We start from the raw sequence: 21,357 nt of genomic DNA, 5'->3' as shown, positions 1-21,357 counted from the left end.
ACATGATCTTCTAAACTTGATAAATGAATCGATACAAACTGGGCACGTACCGAAAGTTTGGAAAGAATCATTAGTTATTCCTATTCCCAAAGTTGCTGGAACGGATAAAGCCGAAGAGTACCGTCCCATCAACATGTTGCACACGCTGGAGAAAATATTGGAACATGTAGTTAAGGACCAGTTGATGAACTATTTGAACGGTAATAATTTGCTAATGCCGGAACAATCTGGATACCGAGAGGGACACTCTTGCGAAACCGCTTTGAATCTGGTATTAGCAAAATGGAAACAGAGAATCGAAATTAAAGAGACTATTCTTGCAGTGTTCTTGGATCTAAAGCGCGCTTTTGAAACAATCTCAAGACCTTTATTGTTACAAACTCTACAACGCTTTAGCATTGAAGGAGTAGCATACAAATGGTTTGAAAGCTATTTATATGATAGAAAACAAAAAAACTGTATTTAACGATTTTGTGTCCAGTTCTCTAGATAACTCACTTGGAGTGCCTCAAGGCAGTGTCCTAGGACCAATTTTATTTATTATGTATATTAATGATATGAAACGAGTTTTATTTATTGCATCTAAGGATTATAAAAAAGCTGTTTATTGCATCTAAGGATTATAAAAAAGCTGTTGCACACTTAAACGAAGACCTACATTCTCTAGCACGTTGGTTAAAATTCAAGCAATTGAAATTGAATGTCGCAAAGACGAAATACATGGTTATTTCTTCTGCGAGCACTAGACATGATGCTAACGTTGAAATTGATGGTGAGATTATTGAACGCGTTAGAGAGATGAAGTACCTTGGAGTCGTAATTGATGAAAAGTTAACATTCAAATCTCACATTAATAACGTGATTAGGAAGATTGCCAAAAAGTACGGAGTATTGTGTCGTTTGAAAAATGATTTAACGATCAGTAGTAAAATTCTTCTGTATAAATCAATCATTTCACCACACATTGACTTCTGTCCATCCATTCTATTTCTTGCTAATAGTACACAAATCATGCAATTACAGCGACTGCAAAATAAAATCATGCGATTGATACTTAAATGTAATAGATACACTTCCTCTACTTTTCTGCTGAGTGCATTACAATGGCTTTCGGTCAAACAAAGAATTTATTACTTAACAATGGTGTTAATTTTTAAATTAATAAATGGTATGCTGCCTCGATATTTGTGTGATCGAGTTGAGAGAGGAAGTGATTTACATAGATATAATACCAGAAATGCATCAGATGTAAGAACACCAAACTTTCTATTAGGCAGATCACAGAATTCGCTACTGTACAAAGGAATAAATTTTTTCAATTCGATGCCCAGACAAATTAAACGTGCTACAACTCTAAATGAGTTCAAACAATTATGTATTTCACATGTAAAATCTGTCTTATGAACCGATTTTAAAATATATATTATAATTTGATTTCTTTAAAATTATGTAAAATGAAGAAGAATGTATTTTGACTTATCACTATTTTTTGTAGATGTTAGAAGTTATTATGATCTGTATGATGATGATGGATTTTTTTTTGTTATTAGTATTTTAGAGTTGATATAGATAAAAAGTAAATGAGTTGTCTACAAAAGTTTGAGCCCGCGCGCGTAAAGCAGTCAAAGACAATCTAGAAATGGAATAAGGCTGAATTAAGAGATGTTATTGTTTGAGACCAATTATGATTTTCTTGAGTTATGCTGGGATCTACAGTTGTTGATGAAATTGGGCTTGGCTCTGCTCATTCGCAGTCTCATTATTCCATCGTAGCTGGTGGTGATAACGATGAACTGGTCCGGCGGGAAGGGCCTGGTGAATTATTGTCTGATACTGGTCGAGATATTGGGTTCGATTCCTAATTTGTTCAAGGATCTTCCCGGGTTGGAAATTTTCTTGATCAACCCTGGATAGTAATTGTAATATATAATGTAGTATAGTAATTTCTTTTTGTTCAGCTGCTCTATCGAAGGAATATCTATACCTGCTAAGTTAACCAGCTCGTTTCAATTTTTGATTACTGGTTAAAGCATGTAATAATATTAATTATCACTTAGATAACTCGTTCAGCTCACACCTTTGTAGGGGTATGAGGTGGGACCATCATCATCATCATTTATTTTTTATAAAAGGACCGATATTGAATTCTATGTTATTGAAAAACATACGTGCAGTTGACATATACAATTATTAATTGTACATTAAAACCGATTGGTCATTAGTTTATACGAAATCTATCTACAAGCATTCGAAATTTGGACGAATCTAATATTGCTACTATTGGAGTACAAAACAATACTCATTCTTCAAACAGTACAGTAAAAATAAATTACTGGTGAAACTGGATTTTTCGAAACATGATTTAGCCCCGGTTTCAACTTCTTTATTTCCCCTACCAAAAAAGACAACGAAGAGACATTAAAAATAGTGCAGTAACTTTATTTATACGAAATAATATACAGTGTCAAGTGACATTTATGTAAAAATTTTGCTCTAAAGGATCTTCTAAAAACGGCATTTAAACAGACAAAAACGAATCTATCCTAACAGTGTTAATGCATCATCCACGGCCGCAGATACCCTGTAAATTACTTCATTAACTGCATCGAGTGCCGACTGTACGATCGATTCAGCGGCCCCGGCTCCGGGAGTTAAGCATTCGTTTAGAAATTTGGTAGCTAGGGTACATCTATCGAGGGGTTGCGAACGTAGTCGGTACCAGCACTGTTCGGCTTGTAGTTTGAAAACGGTTTCGTCGATGTTGTATCCTCCGCACTGGACGAAAAATCTATCCAGGTCAGGCCCCCGGTCATCACTGTACAGGCCCATACGGATCAACACACACCGGAGCAGGCAACGAGACCGGGCGGACACCTCGAAACGGTGCTGCGCGAAGATACGCAATTCGGCTTTACTGATTTGCAATATTTCTGCGCACTGTTGAACCGTACTCGTCAGAATCACTCCTGGCATCGGGGCAAGCTGGGGCGTTTGTACCAAATTTCCGAATTCGTCCCGGTAACATTCCCAGTAGGCTTTGGAGCGGCTGCAAACATGTTGTTTCGGATAGTCCTCCAGCCTGCCATCCAGACATGCCAAGGTCCGATTTATGTTGGTATTATCGGAGCAGTCCGGCTTGAAGTGACGGCTGTAGGGAATGTAGAGCAAGCTGGCGGTTGAGCTGTTCCAGGAACGTAGCTTGATTTTCTCGCAAAGCGGTTCGCACTCCCCTTCCTGTCGCTCTGAAAGCTGCAGATACTGCTTACATTCGCTTTCCGCTTGTTGCAGGCTTTTCAAGTTGACCTTGTGTTTCGGGAACTTCGCCAGAACTAGTCCCAGTCCCAACGTGCCGAAAATGAACGCCAATATCAGTAGTTTCATATTGAACCGGCAATTTCAAACTGACTGCTATAATAAAAAAAAATTCATCAAATTTATACAACTCTCAGCCCGGTTCGAACTACGTGCGTAAGAGTTGATGATGGTTGATGTGTTTTGTTCTTGGACGTTTATCACCTTGGGATTACATCATTTCACTGGACGTGTTTTTTTTACTGCTGCCATTTAATAGAAATTCCATTGCTAGTTGCGAGTGATTTTTTACCAGTTGGCGCAATTTTGAAAGCAAAACTTACGCATTGAAAACACTTTCAGTCAGTGTTGTCAAACTGTCAAACTCCGACACTATCACCTCGGCTTGCTTGGAATTGTATCAGAGGTTCCAGCAAAAAAACCCGAACACTGTGCTGTTATGAAAAGCTGAGACCATATCAAACACAGTGTCTTAAAGAAACAGCATCCAGGTGGCGATTCCGCATGTGAACAGCTTGCACTCCGATCGTAGACCACACCCTACACCGTTTCAACCTGTCAGCTAAGTTACACTTTCTGATTTGATGCGTCCTTTTCCGGATGGATCTCTAAAGTAAAAACCATGATCCATATGAGCTAACACGGTGACACAACAACCGCCGTCTGGTAAGAAATTGATAGGAAAATATTCCTGAAATGTATGTATAAACTTACCTGCGTACTTCACACAACCACCATTCTGGAAAAAGTACATCCACTTTCCGTTAGAAGTGCTGTCAGTGTCTCCGAGACAAACGGAGCCCACTTCCAAAGGCAAGCCGACCTGTGCTATAAAAATTGCTAGCTACTATAGAATATCGAAGTAAGCCATGTAAATAGTCTAGTGTAATAACACGAGTGACGTAAAGTAAAATTGGAAAATCAAGTGTAGTCCGAAATAGATGTCAGCAGTGTGGTGGTAAAGCATCGATTCCGAACACGCAAAAAGTGTTCGTTCCAAACCAAATCGCGAGTATAAATTTGACAGTACCACCAAGCATCACCAAACCAAGAGCCGATGCTCTAGTTTGTGAGCCTATCGTTACTAGCAGGTTCATGAACATCCGATTCGAGTACTACAGGCTGTTGCTTCGGATGAACCGAACTTTGACAGCTGCGGCTGGCCGTTTCAGTGTTTGGGTAGCTTAGCAGAGTATGGTAATTTTGTACATTCCCAGCGAGCGTAGGGTGACTCAATATGATAAATTGAAAATGTTTTAACATTTGCAAATTAGATATTGAATAAATTGATGAGTCAATAGCAATTAAAATGGAGTAATTTCGGGCATTTCCAAAGAGCGTAGGGTGCCTGTATATGGAAAATAGAAATTTTTTTCGACTAATCTCATTTCGATGCTCTATTGATTGGTAAATTAATATGTTCTATTAATTGGTGAATCAATAGCAGTTCTAATAGGACATTTCCAGCGAGCTTAGTGTGGTCCTATTTGAAAAATGTTAGTATTTGAATTTGAACATCCGATACTTTATTGATTGGTGAATGAATTAAATTCGAATAGGATAATTTTGGACATTTTCAGTGGGCGTAGAGAGGCCTAAAATATAAATATGGGAATATTTTACCTTTTGCTAATTCAATGTTTTATTGATAGCAATTGGAATATTAGAATTCTAGGCGTTTTGTTCGGTGGTAAGGCAGCTTTATATGCGGGAAATTGTGAATTGTTTTGGGAAATTGAATGCTGTATTGATTAATAAGGAGTGTATCGATAAGTAGTTAGCAACATTCAAGCAATTATTACTCTGAAATGGCTTAATTTTTTGCAGCGTGTTTTGCGGTGACATGTTTGTTTACATGTCAATAACAGCTGCGCAATCGATTGGTTACGGTACGGTTTATCGTTCCTATGATGAGTCGAATTGATCCGGAAACGCGAAAGAAAATTCTGCACACTTGGTGCTCAGAAAGTGGTGTCACGTACAACGAAATTGCAAAACGCACGGAGAACCCGCAGATCACAAAATTACAATATTGCAATTGTTGTTTCACGCCCTGGTTGTTTCAACTAAAATGTTGTTGATTTAACTAACATATCTGTTGATTTTGTCATAACCATTCAGGTAACCGAAATTGTTGTATTGAAATGCTGTCATTTGGCGGAGAACGAAGACAGCAAAACGCAGAAAAAAACACCTCTTCATTTCACCAGAAGCGTTTCATATTGAAAATTTTCAATGGTAAATGAACGTCATTTATGTTAGTTACGTGGTGGTCGTTTTATGTAAGTGAAAGTATGCAGAAGAATATAACAGTAAATTGTAAAACAAGTTTTCCATGTGTTAAATAGATATTCCTACAGTATAAATGTTTTTATTTCATCTGAGAACAATGTATTCTAGGACAGTTCATGTCAATGTTATGAAAATTGCTTAACGCTTAAAAATTTGCTGCTAAGTGAAGTGGTACTATTTGTATTTTCTTGAAAGTGTATCTGTAGCATTAGGTTTACCAGCGAGCCATTCTGCAAGTGAAGGAATAATTTCCTAATTCCCTGTGACCATTTTTCTGGTGAGATCCCTTTTGAGAGTTGTAATTTTTTGGTGCATTTATATATCCTTTGTGAGTTTAGTGATAAAGATATAAGCAGTTAATTAGGTAAAATTTCGTTGTTCAAGCAGTGAATGATTAGCTGCCCCCCGAAGAGGGTAGCAGTAGAAAAAATATTTATTGCAATTGGCGTCTTAGGTTCAAATAACTGAATAATTGGTTGAAACAACTGAGACATTTTTTTGCTTTCATGCACACAAGTAACTTTGCTGGGATTGTGTCTTTGCTCAATTGCAAGAGTGACATCTCATTGAAACGTTTCATTGTTCGCTCAGGGTGTTTGGCATTGCTCAACTGAAACGTTTCATTACTTGTTTGTGGTGCGTGTCTTTGTTGGGTGTCGTTGTTAAGCTGCCAGCAACGTAAATCAAAATTGACAGAATAGTTAAAACAACAGTCAATTAGTTGTACCAAATTTTAACCAATCAAAATCAGGAAAACAACTAATATTTTAGTTGTTTTGTGATCGCTGGCTTTTCTGTGAGGGTGAAAGTGCACCACACCAGTGTCATAAATATTATCGAGAAGTTCGGTAACACCCTTTCTATGAAGGATTTGCCCCGATCCGGTAGGGAAACGGGACCCAGCCAGCCCGGGACTTAAAAGTGGTTGAGTACATCAGGAAAAACCCATCCGCGTCGACACGGGATTTGGCCAAGCAGTTCAACACCAGCATCGGGATGATTCAACGGATCAAAGTTCGGAACTCCCTGAAAACGTACAAGAAACAGAAGGTGCCGAAAAAGTCCCTGGTACAGCAAGTTCAGGCCAAAAGAAGAGCGCGAAAACTGTATAACCGAATTCTACAGAATAAAGATGGATGCATCCTGATCGATGACGAAACCTACGCCAAGGAAGACTCTCGAGCGCTGCCCGGACCGCAATATTATACGAAATCGGTGTACCAGGACCTGGACGACGCTGACACCACGGTGGCGATGGAAAAGTTTGGGCAGAAGGTGTTGGTCTGGCAAGCAATTTGTACCTGTGGTTTGCGGTCGTCGATTTTCTTCACGAAGGGCACAATTAACGCCAGTGTACGAGGAAGAATGTTTGAAGAAGAGAATGCTGCCTCCAGAGCTTAAAATTGTCACGCATTCTCAATGAAAGAAACCATTCCAGCAGTCTCATGTTCATTGCTTTACTGTCTCATTCGTAAATGACCGACACCAGAACAAACGAAGAGAGACGAAGCATTTTCGTTTCTCATCGAAAAAATGAGATAGCATAATTGCCAACGTCACTCTTTCCTCTGTGACAAGACGGAACCAAACTAATGTCTTCAGGTAGCAACAGCAGAACTTCAATTCTCATTCTTTCATCGATGTATTGAAAATATGTGACGCTTGGCTATAAAAAGTGAGTAAAATATGGCAAATCGAAGTAATTAATCCCAGAGCTTGTTTGGAAACCAAAACTACTACAAATTCGAGCACCAACAGTTAAAACTTATTGTGAAACCTTTTTCTGTCGTTTTCAATTCTCACAGCTTTGGTTGAATATCGACACTGCATACTATGGGATTTTCACTGAAAACTGCAAATGACTGAAAGAGCAAATGAAAGAAAAAACACAATTTTGAAACTACTGTACCGCTTATGTCATTGACTGGACATGGATTTCGTTCTCACAGTTTGCAAGCGAAGCTGAGAGTGACAGTAATTTCTTGTCATTTTCGTCTATTTTTAGTCAATGAAAATGACTTTTATTAGCTCTGGCTGCCTCTGTCTGTACGAAGAGCATAAGTGTCCTCCTCTCTTCTGGCCGGATTTGGCTTCAGCCCACTACGCCAACTCCGTTCTACAGTGGTTGTCAAAAAGTAATGTGCAATCAACCCATCGAACTGCCCGGATCTTTGGCCAATTGAAAGGTATTGGGCAATTGTCAAGCGGCACTTTCGGAAGGAAGGTACAGTGTCCCAAAGCTAAAAAAACTGAACAGCTGCCACCAGGAAAGTCACAAAAGTAACTGTGCAGAATTTAATGAAGAATGTCAAGTCCAAAGTGCGAGGGTTTCACAGAAACAAGGATCAGTGAAATGCATAAAAATGTAATTTTCTCTACAATATATCGAAAACTGATGTCAAAATATGTCTTTTTTTTCGCTTTTTTATTCAATAATCGATGTTGCTAACTACTTTTCGATACACTCCTTATATGAATAGTAGTGGTGGTAAACCATCGGGTTTAAACATGCAAATCGTCGAAGTGCCGCAAGCGAACTTTACCGTAAACCGAATGAACAGCTTTTGCATATTTTTTTCTAGAAAAATAATTCTGAGCAAATATGTCCAAAGTACCGGTGTTCGGTTCCCGCTTTACCACCATTATATTAAGCCATCCAGCGCTCGCTGAGCATATCCAAAATTAATAAACTTTAATAGCAATTAATGCACTAATGAGAATAGCATCGAACATGCAAAAGTCAAAATGTTCACCATTTTTAATATTGAACCATCCTAAACCGCTCGCTGAAAACGTCCAAAATCATCCAATTCTACCTGCTACTGAGTCGTTCATCAATTGAACAATAAAAAAGAAAATTCTTTTATTAAACCCCCCTACGATCGCTGAAAATGTTCAACATTATCTTATTTGAACTGCTATTGATTCACCAATCAATAGAGCATCTTTACTTTACATCACTTTACAATTTCACAGGTAGAACCACCCTATGGTCCCTGAAAATGTCAAAAATTATCAATTTGTAATTGTTATTAATTCACTATTAAATGAAACATGGAATCAGCAAAAGTCAAAATATTTACAAATTTTCATATTGCGCCACCCTACACTCACCAAAAATGCCCAAAATTAATCAATTCGAGCTGCTATTAATTCACCAATCAATAGCACATCAAATTGACATTAGTCAAACTATTTTCCATATACATATTCACCAATTTATTAAACATCGAATTTGCAAAAGTAGAAAAAAAATCCCTTTTTCATATTGAGCCACTCTACGTTTACTGAAAATTTACAAATTATAGCAAAAATTTGAATATTGAGCCACCATACGCTCGCTGGAATTGTTAATTCCATAAAATTTGCAAAAACTTACTATTTTCCATATCGAGCCACTCTACTTCACACTGATAATGTCCTAAATAATACCATTCGAATTGCTATTGATCGATTGATCAATCGAGCAAAACGATTTTTTTTTCACTGTCATTTTTGCTCCAATTCCTCTTTTTTCTGACTTTACATCGATGACTAACTGTGAAACTCTGGAAAAAATTAATTCGACAAATCGGAAAGTATTCCTAACATGTTCATAAGTTAGATAAATGGATTGTTTTTAATAAGATTGACCGCGTGTAACTGTATTCTGGTTTACCCTCAGTCATCTGCTTCCATGAATTTACAGGAAAATAAAGTTCTACTGATCGGTGTTTGGACCAATTATGGTTAAATAAGGCAGTTCTATGTTTCGCATATAACCAGATAGTCTCCATGGTCGCATGCTTCGTGCTACATCGTTTTACCCCAATTTTCCCACAAATATAATTTTATGTTGAATTCCGATTGACAATCCCGAAGCAGATCCAATATGACCTATCAATATTGGTTCACATTACGTAGAACACTTCAGTGATCCAAACACACATAATGGGAATGACAGTTCTAGTCCGTTTAACCCTCTTTACCCCAATGTATGTCATAAGTTGTATCGTTTTTAGGCATATCGAAAGCAGGCTGGTTGCGGTTGATAAAAATCGATTGATATTACGAAGAAAGACCACTGGCTCCATTTTGCCTAATGGCACGATGCCAATTGCGACCAAAACAAAGTGTCACCTTCGTGGGACCGGAGAAAGACCAAGAGACACTTTTGGAGGCCGTTAATGGTGTCGTTGGCTTGCTGAGTTTACCGCACCCACAGATCGCCTGCTACATCAAGTACCTATTGGTAAATTATTCGATCTTCTTTCTTCGGAACTTCCCCGGAACATTCAGGCCGTGAAAACCTCTAGACCGGGTATCTGCTTAGTGTCCACTTTAATGTACGTCTTGTCATCCATTACGATGCATTTCGGCTGCACCAACAACTCGCGGTACATCTTCCTGGCACGGGGTTTGACCGTTGTATTCTGTTCATTATTTCGGTTAAATCATTCTCAAAAGGTTCGGATTTCCTCTATTCAAATTACATCAAATACACACTTAAATTGGATTACCGATCTCAGCTGTTAAAGCTCCGGTAGCTGATTGTGGCAGTGAAACTAACACTTCATCACAGCGGTACCTTAACGTACTGCTGTCAACAAATCTCCAAAAACTTCCTGGAGTTAAGATCTTCAGACCTACCAGTGTAACAAAGTGCACTAACGAACTTATCGTTCTCGTTCTTTATTCGTGATGCCACAGGCGATCAGTATGCTGAATGCTCGTATAGATCTTAAGATCTGTTTTCACTGAAGTTCTTGGACGACTGGGAACCTATCTGGAGAAGCTATAAATAGACAAGTAAGCTGTAAAAGTATGAACCACATACAAAAAATGTATTAGCCGTTGTAGTTCTTGCTGTGACACAGTGTAGTCCCTAAGGATAATACTCCATATAGTTCTTGGATCGTAGAACATCTCTTAAGCATTTCCATAATCTCAGACCATACTCAGAAGGTTATCAGGCACTAAAGCATTCGACGTAGTAGGATTGGTTCGGGGGATTGGAGCTATAGACGTCCTTCGTCTTGTACCCTCTCCAAAACATCTGTCAAGCAATGGTACGAAACTAAATCCTGCCAGTGAAGCATAGAACCATGGTGTAGAACTTAGAAGTGTAGGTAGGCGATGTTGGAGACATTGCCTATTGATCGAACCAGTTGTCACAAATGAAGTGCTCCACGTGAGCAAAATAGTTTACTCAATAATGTATTTTTTGGAAAACTATTACATATACTGCTTTCTAAAGTCTTTTGGGACATCAAACTGATGATGGGCAGTGAAAAATAGGAACCCCAAAAGTCTGCTTTCACGTACGTTTCATCATATCAGGTGTACAACTTTGTTTCCGCCAAAGTTGTACACCTGATCCAAAATTGAAAGATTTATTACGAAAAAGTGACAGATGTATTATTCAAAGTATTGTTCGTCGCTAGCGTCATATTTCTCCCATCTTTCCGGTAATTTTTGGATCCCCGTTCGAAAAAAGGAGTCCTCTTTTCACGCTATTCAAGCAATCCATTTTTCCAACTCTTCGAAGGATTGAAAATGTTGATCTTCCAGGCCGTGTGCCATCGAGCGGAATAGGTGGAAGTCAGAAGGGGCGACATCTGGGGAATATGACGTGTGGGGCAAGACTTCCCATTTCAGCGTTTCCAGGTACTTATTGACTACTTTTGCGACGTGAGGCCGAGCATTGTCGTGTTGAAGGATGACTTTGTCATGTCGCTCTTAATATTGTGGCCGCTTTTCTTCTAGCGCGCGACTAAGGCGCATCAGTAGCGTTCGGTAGCGATCTCCTGTGATGGTTTCACCCGGTTTTAAGAGCTCGAAATAAATCACACCGAGCTGATCCAAATCATAACCTTGGCGCTGTGAATATTCGGTTTTGCCTTCGACGAAGTAGCATGCCCGGGCTTCCCCAATGATTTTCTGCGTTTAGGATTATCGTATCGAACCCATTTTTCATCACCGGTTACGATTCGATGTAAAAACCCCTTACGGTTTTGTCTTTAAAGCAGTTGCTCACATATAAATAGACGGCGCTCGATGTCCCTCGGTTTCAACTCGTACGGCACCCAGTTTCCTTCTTTCTGGATCATGCCCAGAGACGTTTTGAAATGGCTTGCTGACTCACTCCCAACGATTCGGCAGGCTCTTCTTGGGTTTGGCACGAATCTTCATCAAGCAATGCTTCTAGTTGTTCATCTTTGAAGGTTTTTTCTCTTCCTCCACCATGTTTGTCTTCGACATCGAAATCACCATTTCTAAAACGTTGAAACCACTCCCGACACGTTCTTTTACTCAAAGCAGCATCACCGTAAGTTTCTGAGAGCATTCAATGCGCTTCAGCTGCATTTTGACCAGCCTCAGCCGGTACAGCCATCTATCGGAAAACGGCGGAAGCAAAGTTGTACAACTGAAATTACACTACACTGTTTACATGGCTTACTTCGATGTTCTATAGTAGCTAGCAATTTTTATAGCACAGGTCTGCTTGCCATGGGAAGTGGGCTCCGTTTATGTCGGAGACACTGACAGCAGTTCTAGTGGAAAGTGGATGTACTTTTTCCAGAATGGTGGTTGTGTGAAATACACAGGTAAGTTATTACATACATTTCAGGAGTACTTCCCCATCAATTTCTTACCAGACGGCGCATCAAATCAGAAAGTGTAACTTAGCTGACAGGTTGAAACGGTGTAGGGCGTGGTCTACGATCGGAGTGCAAGCTGTTCCCATGCGGGATCTAGTCTCTCTCACCACTTGGATGCTGTTTGTTTAGGACACTGTTTCTCAGCTCAGTGGTCTTAGCTTTTCATAACAATACAGTGTTCGGGTTTTTTTTGCTGGAACCTCTGATACAAATCAAAGCAAGCCGAGGAGTTAGTGTCGGAGTTTGACAGTTTGACAACACACAACTAGCGATGCTATTTCTATTAGATGGCAGCAAAAAAAACACGTCCGGTGAAATGATGTAATCCAAAGGTGATAAACATCCAAAAACAAAACACATCAACCATCATCAACTCTTACGCACGTAGTTCGAACCGGGCTGAGAGTTGTATAAATTTGATGAATTTTTTTTATTATAGCAGTCAGTTTGAAATTGCCGGTTTAATATGAAACTACTGATATTGGTGTTCATTTTCGGCACGTTGGGACTGGGACTAGTTCTGGCGAAGTTCCCGAAACACAAGATCAACTTGAAAAGTCTGCAACAAGCGGAAAGCGAATGTAAGCAGTATCTGCAGCTTTCGGAGCGACAGGAAGGGGAGTGCGAACCGCTTTGCGAGAAAATCAAGCTACGTTCCTGGAACAGCTCAACCGCCAGCTTGCTCTACATTCCCTACAGCCGTCACTTCAAGCCGGACTGCTCCGATAATACCAACATAAATCGGACCTTGGCATGTCTGGATGACAGGCTGGAGGACTATCCGAAACAACATGTTTGCAGCCGCTCCAAAGCCTACTGGGAATGTTACCGGGACGAATTCGGAAATTTGGTGCAAACGCCCCAGCTTGCCCCGATGCCAGGAGTAATTCTGACGAGTACGGTTAAGCAGTGCGCAGAAATATTGCAAATCAGTAAAGCCGAATTGCGTATCTTCGCGCAGCACCGTTTCGAGGTGTCCGCCCGGTCTCGTTGTCTGCTCCGGTGTGTGTTGATCCGTATGGGCCTGTTCAGTGATGACCGGGGGCCTGACCTGGATAGATTTTTCGTCCAGTGCGGAGGATACAACATCGACGAAACCGTTTTCAAACTACAAGCCGAACAGTGCTGGTACCGACTACGTTCGCAACCCCTCGATAGATGTACCCTAGCTACCAAATTTCTAAACGATTGCTTAACTCCCGGAGCCGGGGCCGCTGAATCGATCGTACAGTCGGTACTCGATGCAGTTAATGAAGTAATTTACAGAGTATCTGCGGCCGTGGATGATGCATTAACACTGTTAGGATAGATTCGTTTTTGTCTGTTTAAATGCCGTTTTTTCAGTTCCACTGCAACTATCGGGCTGATCGGACGCAAGTTCGTGTTTCTCCAGTGGTGCGGTAAATTGTTTTATTCCGCTTTCAAGGTCATTTCGTATTCTATTGTCTGAATCAGTGCGGTCGAGTGATAGTTCGAATTAATCCGTCTTCAAGGTCAATTGTGAGTTGTGTAAAGAAGCACTGTGTGGTACCGTTAGCCAGCGCCCAGCTGGGCGCTGCTGCTATATTGTTAACAAATACATTGGACAGTGTATAGTGAAAAAACGTATAAGATTCCATTGTACAGTGCAGAAAGAGACTGCAAAAAAGTGCTTTTTCCTCTAGGAGGTTTTTTGCACTTTATTGATCAGGAATATCCACCGATTGCCTAGGACCGGGCCTTGTCTGCCGTTCACCCTTTGAGAGCTAAAGCTAAGTATTTTTGCCTTTTTCTTTTTTCCCCCTGTTCTTCAATACCACTACATTTGTCCTCCAATATTTACCCGCACGGACACATTTCCGTGCCATGACAGAAGGCACAGAATTGCCTGACCTCCCTCCAGATGACAAAATGGAATCATCTTATAGCCAAATATCTCGTGTAAAAAATTATCCCGATGGACTTGCACTCCCGGCCGGACCGTATGCGGTTTACATCCGGACCAAAGCCAACGGTAAAAAATTGAATCTTCTAAGACTTTCTGAAGACCTGTCCTCGCGATACAATACCGTACAAAAAATTGAAAAAGTACGCCCGGACAAGCTTAGGGTCTTGTTAGCCAGTGCAAAACAGGCTAATGAGATCGTTCAAAATGAGCATTTCACGCGGGAGTATCGCGTATACGTACCAGCTCGCGAAGTCGAGATAGACGGCGTGGTCACCGATCCGAGTCTGACTTGCGAGGACGTTCTTAAGCATGGGGCAGGCGGTTTTGAAAACCCCTTACTCAAGAACGTTAAGATACTGGACTGCAAGCAATTGCGTTCAGTATCGACCGCTGAGGATGGCACTAAGTCCTATATCCCATCAGACTCGTATCGGGTGACTTTCGTTGGCTCGGCTTTGCCTAACTACGTCCTCCTTGACCGAATTCGTTTACCTGTTCGCCTTTTTGTGCCGCGGGTCATGAACTGCACCAATTGCAAACAATTGGGACATACAGCATCCCATTGTTGCAATAAATCCCGGTGTATAAAGTGTGGAGGGAGTCATGCGGATAACTCCTGCAGTGGAGACAATGAAAAGTGTCTCTACTATAAGGAGGGGCCGCATGACCTCTCTGATTGTCCCGCGTACAAATTGCGCCAGGATAAGATGAGGCGTTCACTTAAGCAACATTCGAAGCGTTCTTTTGCTGAAATGTTGAAGAGTGCTACGCCTCCAGTAAACCTGTACGCTTGTTTGGCAACTGACGAGAGCGAATATGATGACCCCCTCGAAGGTACATCTTCGGCTGTCCCTCTTAGCTCATCATACAGAAAGAGAAGAAATAAATCTTTTCAAAAGCTCCCTAGTAAGGGTTCGAAGATGACCTCTGATGGGTCTCGAAAAATTACAACAACTGGTAGTGATGGCAAAAAACCAGAGAGAAAAGCTCCAGGCCTTGGAAAATTAAATTCCGAGCAAGAATTTCCATCACTTCCTGGGACTTCAAAACCCCCGAAAGTCCCTAAAGATCAGTCAGAAAATTTACCAAATACTGGGTTTGTTAAATTCTCTGATATTGTGGACTGGATCATGTCTACTTTCAATATTTCTGAACCTCTTAAAAGCCTGATAATGGCTTTTATTCCTACAGTTAAAACATTCTTGAAGCAGTTGACTGCAAAATGGCCCCTTCTTTCAGCGATCGTATCCTTCGATGGCTAAGACACCCACCGAGGTCACGGATACAATCACTGTTATACAGTGGAATTGTAGAAGTATCATCCCAAAAATAGATCCTTTCAAATTTCTAGTAAATAATCTGAAATGTGACGCATTTGCATTGTGCGAAACTTGGCTAACTTCTGAAATACCCTTAAACCTCCACGATTTTAACATTATTCGTCTGGATCGAGATGATTCCTATGGAGGAGTACTTTTGGGGATCAAAAAGTGCTATTCTTTCTATCGCATTAACCTCCCCTCGATACCAGGTATTGAAGTTGTCGCATGTCATGTTACAATCAAAGGCAAGGACCTTTGCATTGCTTCCATCTACATTCCCCCAAGAGCCTCGGTTGGGCATCGGCGGCTCAATGATATCATAGAGCTTCTTCCCGCACCGACGTTGGTCTTAGGAGACTTTAACTCACACGGTACGGGATGGGGCTGTCTACACGACGATAACAGATCAACTATGATCCATGATATCTGCGACAACTTCAATATGACAATCTTGAATACGGGAGAAATGACACGAATTCCTGCACCACCAGCAAGACCAAGTGCGCTAGACTTATCCCTTTGCTCGACATCGCTACGGTTGGATTGCACGTGGAAGGTAATCCCTGATCCCCACGGTAGCGATCATCTGCCTATCGTAATTTCAATCACCACCGGATTAAGACCATCGGAAACAATCAATGTTTCGTATGACCTCACACGAAACATTGATTGGAAATGCTACGCAAATTTGATATCTGAGAATCTAGAAACAACACAAGAACTTCCTCCGGAGGAAGAGTACACGTTTTTGGCTGGCTTGATTCTCGACACCGCGACTCAAGCTCAGACGAAACGTGTACCCGGCGCGAAAACTAACATCCGTCCCCCCAACCCGTGGTGGGACAAAGAGTGCTCAGAATTAAACGCGGAGAGAACTTCATCATTTGTCGAGTTTAGGAAAAACGGAACACCTGATAATTTTAGAAACTACGCGGCATTAGACGCTAAAATGAAAAGCTTGATTAAAGCGAAGAAAAGCGGTTATTGGCGTCGATTCGTAGACGGATTATCGAGAGAAACATCAATGAGCACTCTTTGGAACACAGCCCGACGAATGCGCAACAAAAACACCACAAACGAAAGCGAGGAATATTCTAACCGCTGGATATTCGATTTCGCTAAAAAAGTATGTCCTGACTCTGTTCCGGAACAGACAATCATGCGCGTCGCTTCATCAAACAGAAACGAAACACCTTTTTCGATGGTCGAGTTCTCACTTGCGCTTTTATCGTGTAACAATAAATCTCCGGGGTTAGACAAAATCAAATTCAACTTGTTGAAAAATTTGCCTGACTCCGCCAAAAGGCGCTTATTGAATTTATTCAATAGGCTTCTTGAGGATAATATTGTCCCACATGACTGGAGACAAGTAAGAGTTATTGCCATTCAAAAACCAGGGAAACCAGCCTCCGATCACAATTCGTATCGGCCGATTGCTATGCTTTCCTGTATCCGGAAATTGTTCGAAAAAATGATTCTGTTTCGTCTAGACAATTGGGTCGAGACTAATGGCTTACTTTCAGATACACAATTCGGCTTCCGCAGGGGCAAAGGAACGAACGATTGTCTTGCGTTGCTCTCAACCGAAATTCAAATGGCATTTGCTCGTAAAGAACAAATGGCGTCAGTTTTCCTAGACATCAAGGGGGCTTTTGATTCAGTTTCCATAAACATCCTATCTGAGAAGTTGCATCAGCATGGTCTTTCACCAATTTTGAATAACTTTTTGTATAATCTGTTGTCCGAGAAATACATGTATTTCGCGCATGGTGATTTGTCGACAATACGATTCAGTTACATGGGTCTTCCTCAGGGCTCATGCTTAAGCCCCCTTTTATACAACTTTTACGTGAACAACATTGATGAATGTATCAACACATCTTGCACGCTAAGACAACTTGCCGACGACAGCGTTGTGTCTATTATAGGACCCAAAGCTGCCGATCTCCAAGGACCATTGCAAGATACCCTCGACAACTTGTCGACATGGGCTCTTCAAATGGGTATCGAGTTCTCCACGGAGAAAACTGAGCTGGTTGTATTTTCAAGGAAACGAGAACCAGCACAATTACAGCTTCAACTAGGGGGTGAAACCATAGCTCAGGTCTTCACATTTAAATATCTCGGGGTCTGGTTCGACTCCAAAGGCACCTGGGGATGTCACATTAGGTATCTGAAACAAAAATGCCAACAGAGAATCAATTTTCTTCGTACAATAACCGGATCATGGTGGGGTGCCCACCCAGGAGACCTGATCAGGTTATACCAAACAACGATATTGTCCGTGATGGAATACGGATGCTTTTGCTTCCGATCCGCGGCGAACACTCATTTCATCATGCTGGAAAGAATTCAGTATCGTTGTTTGCGTATTGCCTTAGGTTGCATGCAGTCGACTCATACGATGAGTCTCGAAGTGCTCGCGGGCGTCTTACCGTTGAAAAACCGATTCTGGGATCTCTCATATCGATTGCTAATCCGATGCGACATCTTGAATCCGATGGTGATTGAAAACTTCGAAAGGCTTGTCAAGCTCAATTCTCAGACCCGTTTTATGTCCTTGTATTTTGATTACATGGCTCAGAATATTAATCCTTCTTCGTTTGTTTCCAATCGTGCTCATTTCTTGGATACTTCTGATTCTACTGTGTTTTTCGACACATCCATGAGAGAAGAAATTCGTGGAATCCCGGATCACGTGCGCCCTCAAGTGGCCCCAAATATTTTTTATAATAAATTTAGAACAGTCAACTGTGAAAAGGTGTTTTACACTGACGGTTCAAACATCAACAGGTCCACAGGCTTCGGCATCTTCAATCAAAACATCACCGCTTCTCACAAACTCAATGATCCGGCTTCAGTTTACGTCGCAGAATTAGCTGCTATTCAGTACACCCTTGAGATCATTGAAACCTTGCCCAAAGACCATTACTACATTGTCACGGACAGTCTAAGCTCAATAGAAGCTCTCCGGGCAATGAAGCCAGGAAAGTATCCCCCATATTTCCTGGGGAAAATACGGGAACACTTGCGAACTTTATCTGAACGGTCTTATTTAATATCGTTAGTCTGGGTCCCTTCGCATTGTTCCATTCCAGGCAATGAAAAGGCAGACTCATTGGCTAAGGTGGGCGCATTAGAAGGTGATATTTATGAAAGACCAATCTGCTTCAATGAATTTTTCAGTATCTCTCGTCAGAAAACTCTCGAAAGTTGGCAAACTTCATGGAGCAATGACGAACTGGGACGATGGCTACACTCCATTATCCCTAAGGTATCGACGAAACCTTGGTTTAAGGGGATGAACGTGAGTCGTGATTTCATTCGCGTTATGTCACGACTCATGTCAAATCACTATACATTCAACGCACATCTCCGGCGTATCGGGATCGTGGAGAACGGGCTCTGCACCTGTGGCGACGGTTATCAGGACATCGAGCATGTCGTGTGGTCGTGCGTAGAGTATCGTGACGCCAGGTCGAAGCTACTGGAATCCCTTAGGGCCCGAGGTAGACCGCCTGAGGTTCCGGTTCGGGATGTGTTGGCGAGTCGGGATAGTTTATATATGCTTCTCATATACCAGTACCTTAAACACATTGATATACAAGTGTAATGTGTTATCCCTCGCTCAGAAAGTATAAACTCCACCTACAGCTTCGACACTAACATCCGCCCGATTCTCTCGATCCCCGTCCCTGTCCACCATCTTCATTGGAACTAACAAGATCTTTTTTTGTCACTAACTTTTTCGTTACCCCTTCCCTGTCTCTTCACCATCTCGATGGCAACTAATTAGATCTTTATCGTTTTCAAACATTTTGTTCCCACATCCCCTTTTTACCCCGTTTCCACAATATTTACTTTTTTTTTCATTCTCTTCCGTAACATCACCATCATCGTCCACGGAAGGCCGCCCCAGTCGAAAACCAGCACGCGGGCCACCCGCCGGGCCTTCGTAGCCTGGGGGTGTTTCCCGCGGACCCACACGGACCGAATGATGCGGCCAACATGGATCTTCGCCAACGGCATATGGAAGACCCTCATGCAATATTCAATTCACCGGCCACTACCGATCGCTTCTCGAGAATCCGCTACCGCTACATTACATAATGATACTATTCTAGTTTCTAGTTAGTCGTAATTAAGATTAGTAAATACCCTTGGCATCTTAGAGCTTAAGCAGTGTGCCTTAAAATTATATTATAATATTGAATAAAAAAAATGCCGTTTTTAGAAGATCCTTTAGAGCAAAATTTTTACATAAATGTCACTTGACAATGTATTTGGAATTCATATATTATTTCGTATAAATAAAGTTACTGCAATATTTTTAACGCTGGGTTTTGCCGGTACCTTTTTCTCGCGGGGAAACTAAAGTAGCCAAAACCGTGGATACTGTCGTTCTACCCATACTTTTCCCATTTTCTATGGAATTACAATTAATTATGATTTATTTGAGATACGAAATAGATACACCAAATAATAGGATAAAGATCGAATTGAAGTTTATTAGTCATGAAAAAGTGTAACAAATGAAATGATTTTTAGACCAAGTATGAGATGTTGGATCAAGAAATCAAGATGAAATTCAATTAAACAAGTTTTGAAAATTAATAGCGAGAAATACATGTGAAAAAAAATCCATGCATGGAAATCAGTGGTATAAAAAGATAACAATAAAAGGTCACAAAGGAAAAAATTATGAAAAAACATTTTTGCTCTCAATGGAGAATAAACCGACTTATACTAATACAAAGTAAAAGGATGATGGGATATAACTAAAAGGTCATACTCAAACGGGATTTTTTTTCATAGTTTTTATGGATTTAAAATAAAATGACATGACAAACATTAGGTCAGGACAAACATATTGATTCATAGTTAGACATTTAACTAATATAATGAAAAAGCTAAAAAAATCAACAATGAAGTGATGGATCTAGAAAACGACACAGCTTTAGAGGACAACAAAATAAGGAACTAGTGGACAGAGTAACGACCACCAAAACGACGCTGAACAGCAAATAATTCCTATGCCATAATTTGTTTAATAATACAAATTACCGTTCCTAACTAAAATATCGCATGGAAGCGAGTTGCAGAGCCAATGAAAAAAATCCGAGACTATCAACCGTTAGATCACCCCACAGATAAGGTACAGACAAAAGCGACTATATAGCAGAACTGGGACTGGAATGGAAGCACACCCTAGAGCATCGTAAGGTTAGGGAAACTGAGTTCATAGAACCATAATATGTGAAGAGCAGAACGAAAGAAATCTATTGAGAAAAATGTTTATCTTTAGTAACGGCAATCTTAGAGCTAAAGTTTTAACTTGATGGAATCATCAAGTGCAGAAAGTAAGGGGGCATGCAACAGCCCTAATTTTATCATAGATCAAGATTAGATCGGAACCATATCAAAAGGTCTTCCAAAAGCATAGTTAGATATACCTTAGCAAGTACAGATAGTATAATTTAGAGTTTTTACGTTGCACAAGATAGCCAATTTCAACACATTGCATCAGTCAGTATAAAACAGTACCATGAAGCGAGGGAAGCATGTCTAGACAAGTTAATTCATGATGTATCCAAGCGACACGATCGCGCGGCAATCGCAAAAACATGTACATTAAATATATGTGGAGTTAGAATGACCAGTATGTGTCATCGTGACATTTATCCTGGTGATATAGCTTGAAATCATCAGCAAAGGACAGCTTACAGCATTTCAGCAAAAAATTTAGATCATTAAGGTATAGTAAAAATATAAATGGTCCCAAATGATTGCCCTGAGGTACTCCACAGCTAACGGCGAATGGTGTCGTCGAGCAGTTTGCGGCCAGTTAAATTCGAATTGAGCC

General features: G+C 40.7%; 1 protein-coding gene across 1 annotated transcript in view; it reads right to left on the bottom strand.

The window, feature by feature from the left end:
• Window positions 1–21,357, bottom strand: part of LOC131425652 (tRNA dimethylallyltransferase) — a 434,718-nt gene that overhangs the window by 14,558 nt on the left and 398,803 nt on the right. The window lies entirely within an intron of this gene.

This window comes from Malaya genurostris, chromosome 1, assembly GCF_030247185.1.
Source record: "Malaya genurostris strain Urasoe2022 chromosome 1, Malgen_1.1, whole genome shotgun sequence".
NCBI classification, from domain to species: Eukaryota; Metazoa; Arthropoda; class Insecta; order Diptera; family Culicidae; genus Malaya; species Malaya genurostris.
Note: the sequence above shows the minus strand (reverse complement) of the source record. Positions and strands in the feature narration are given on the sequence as shown.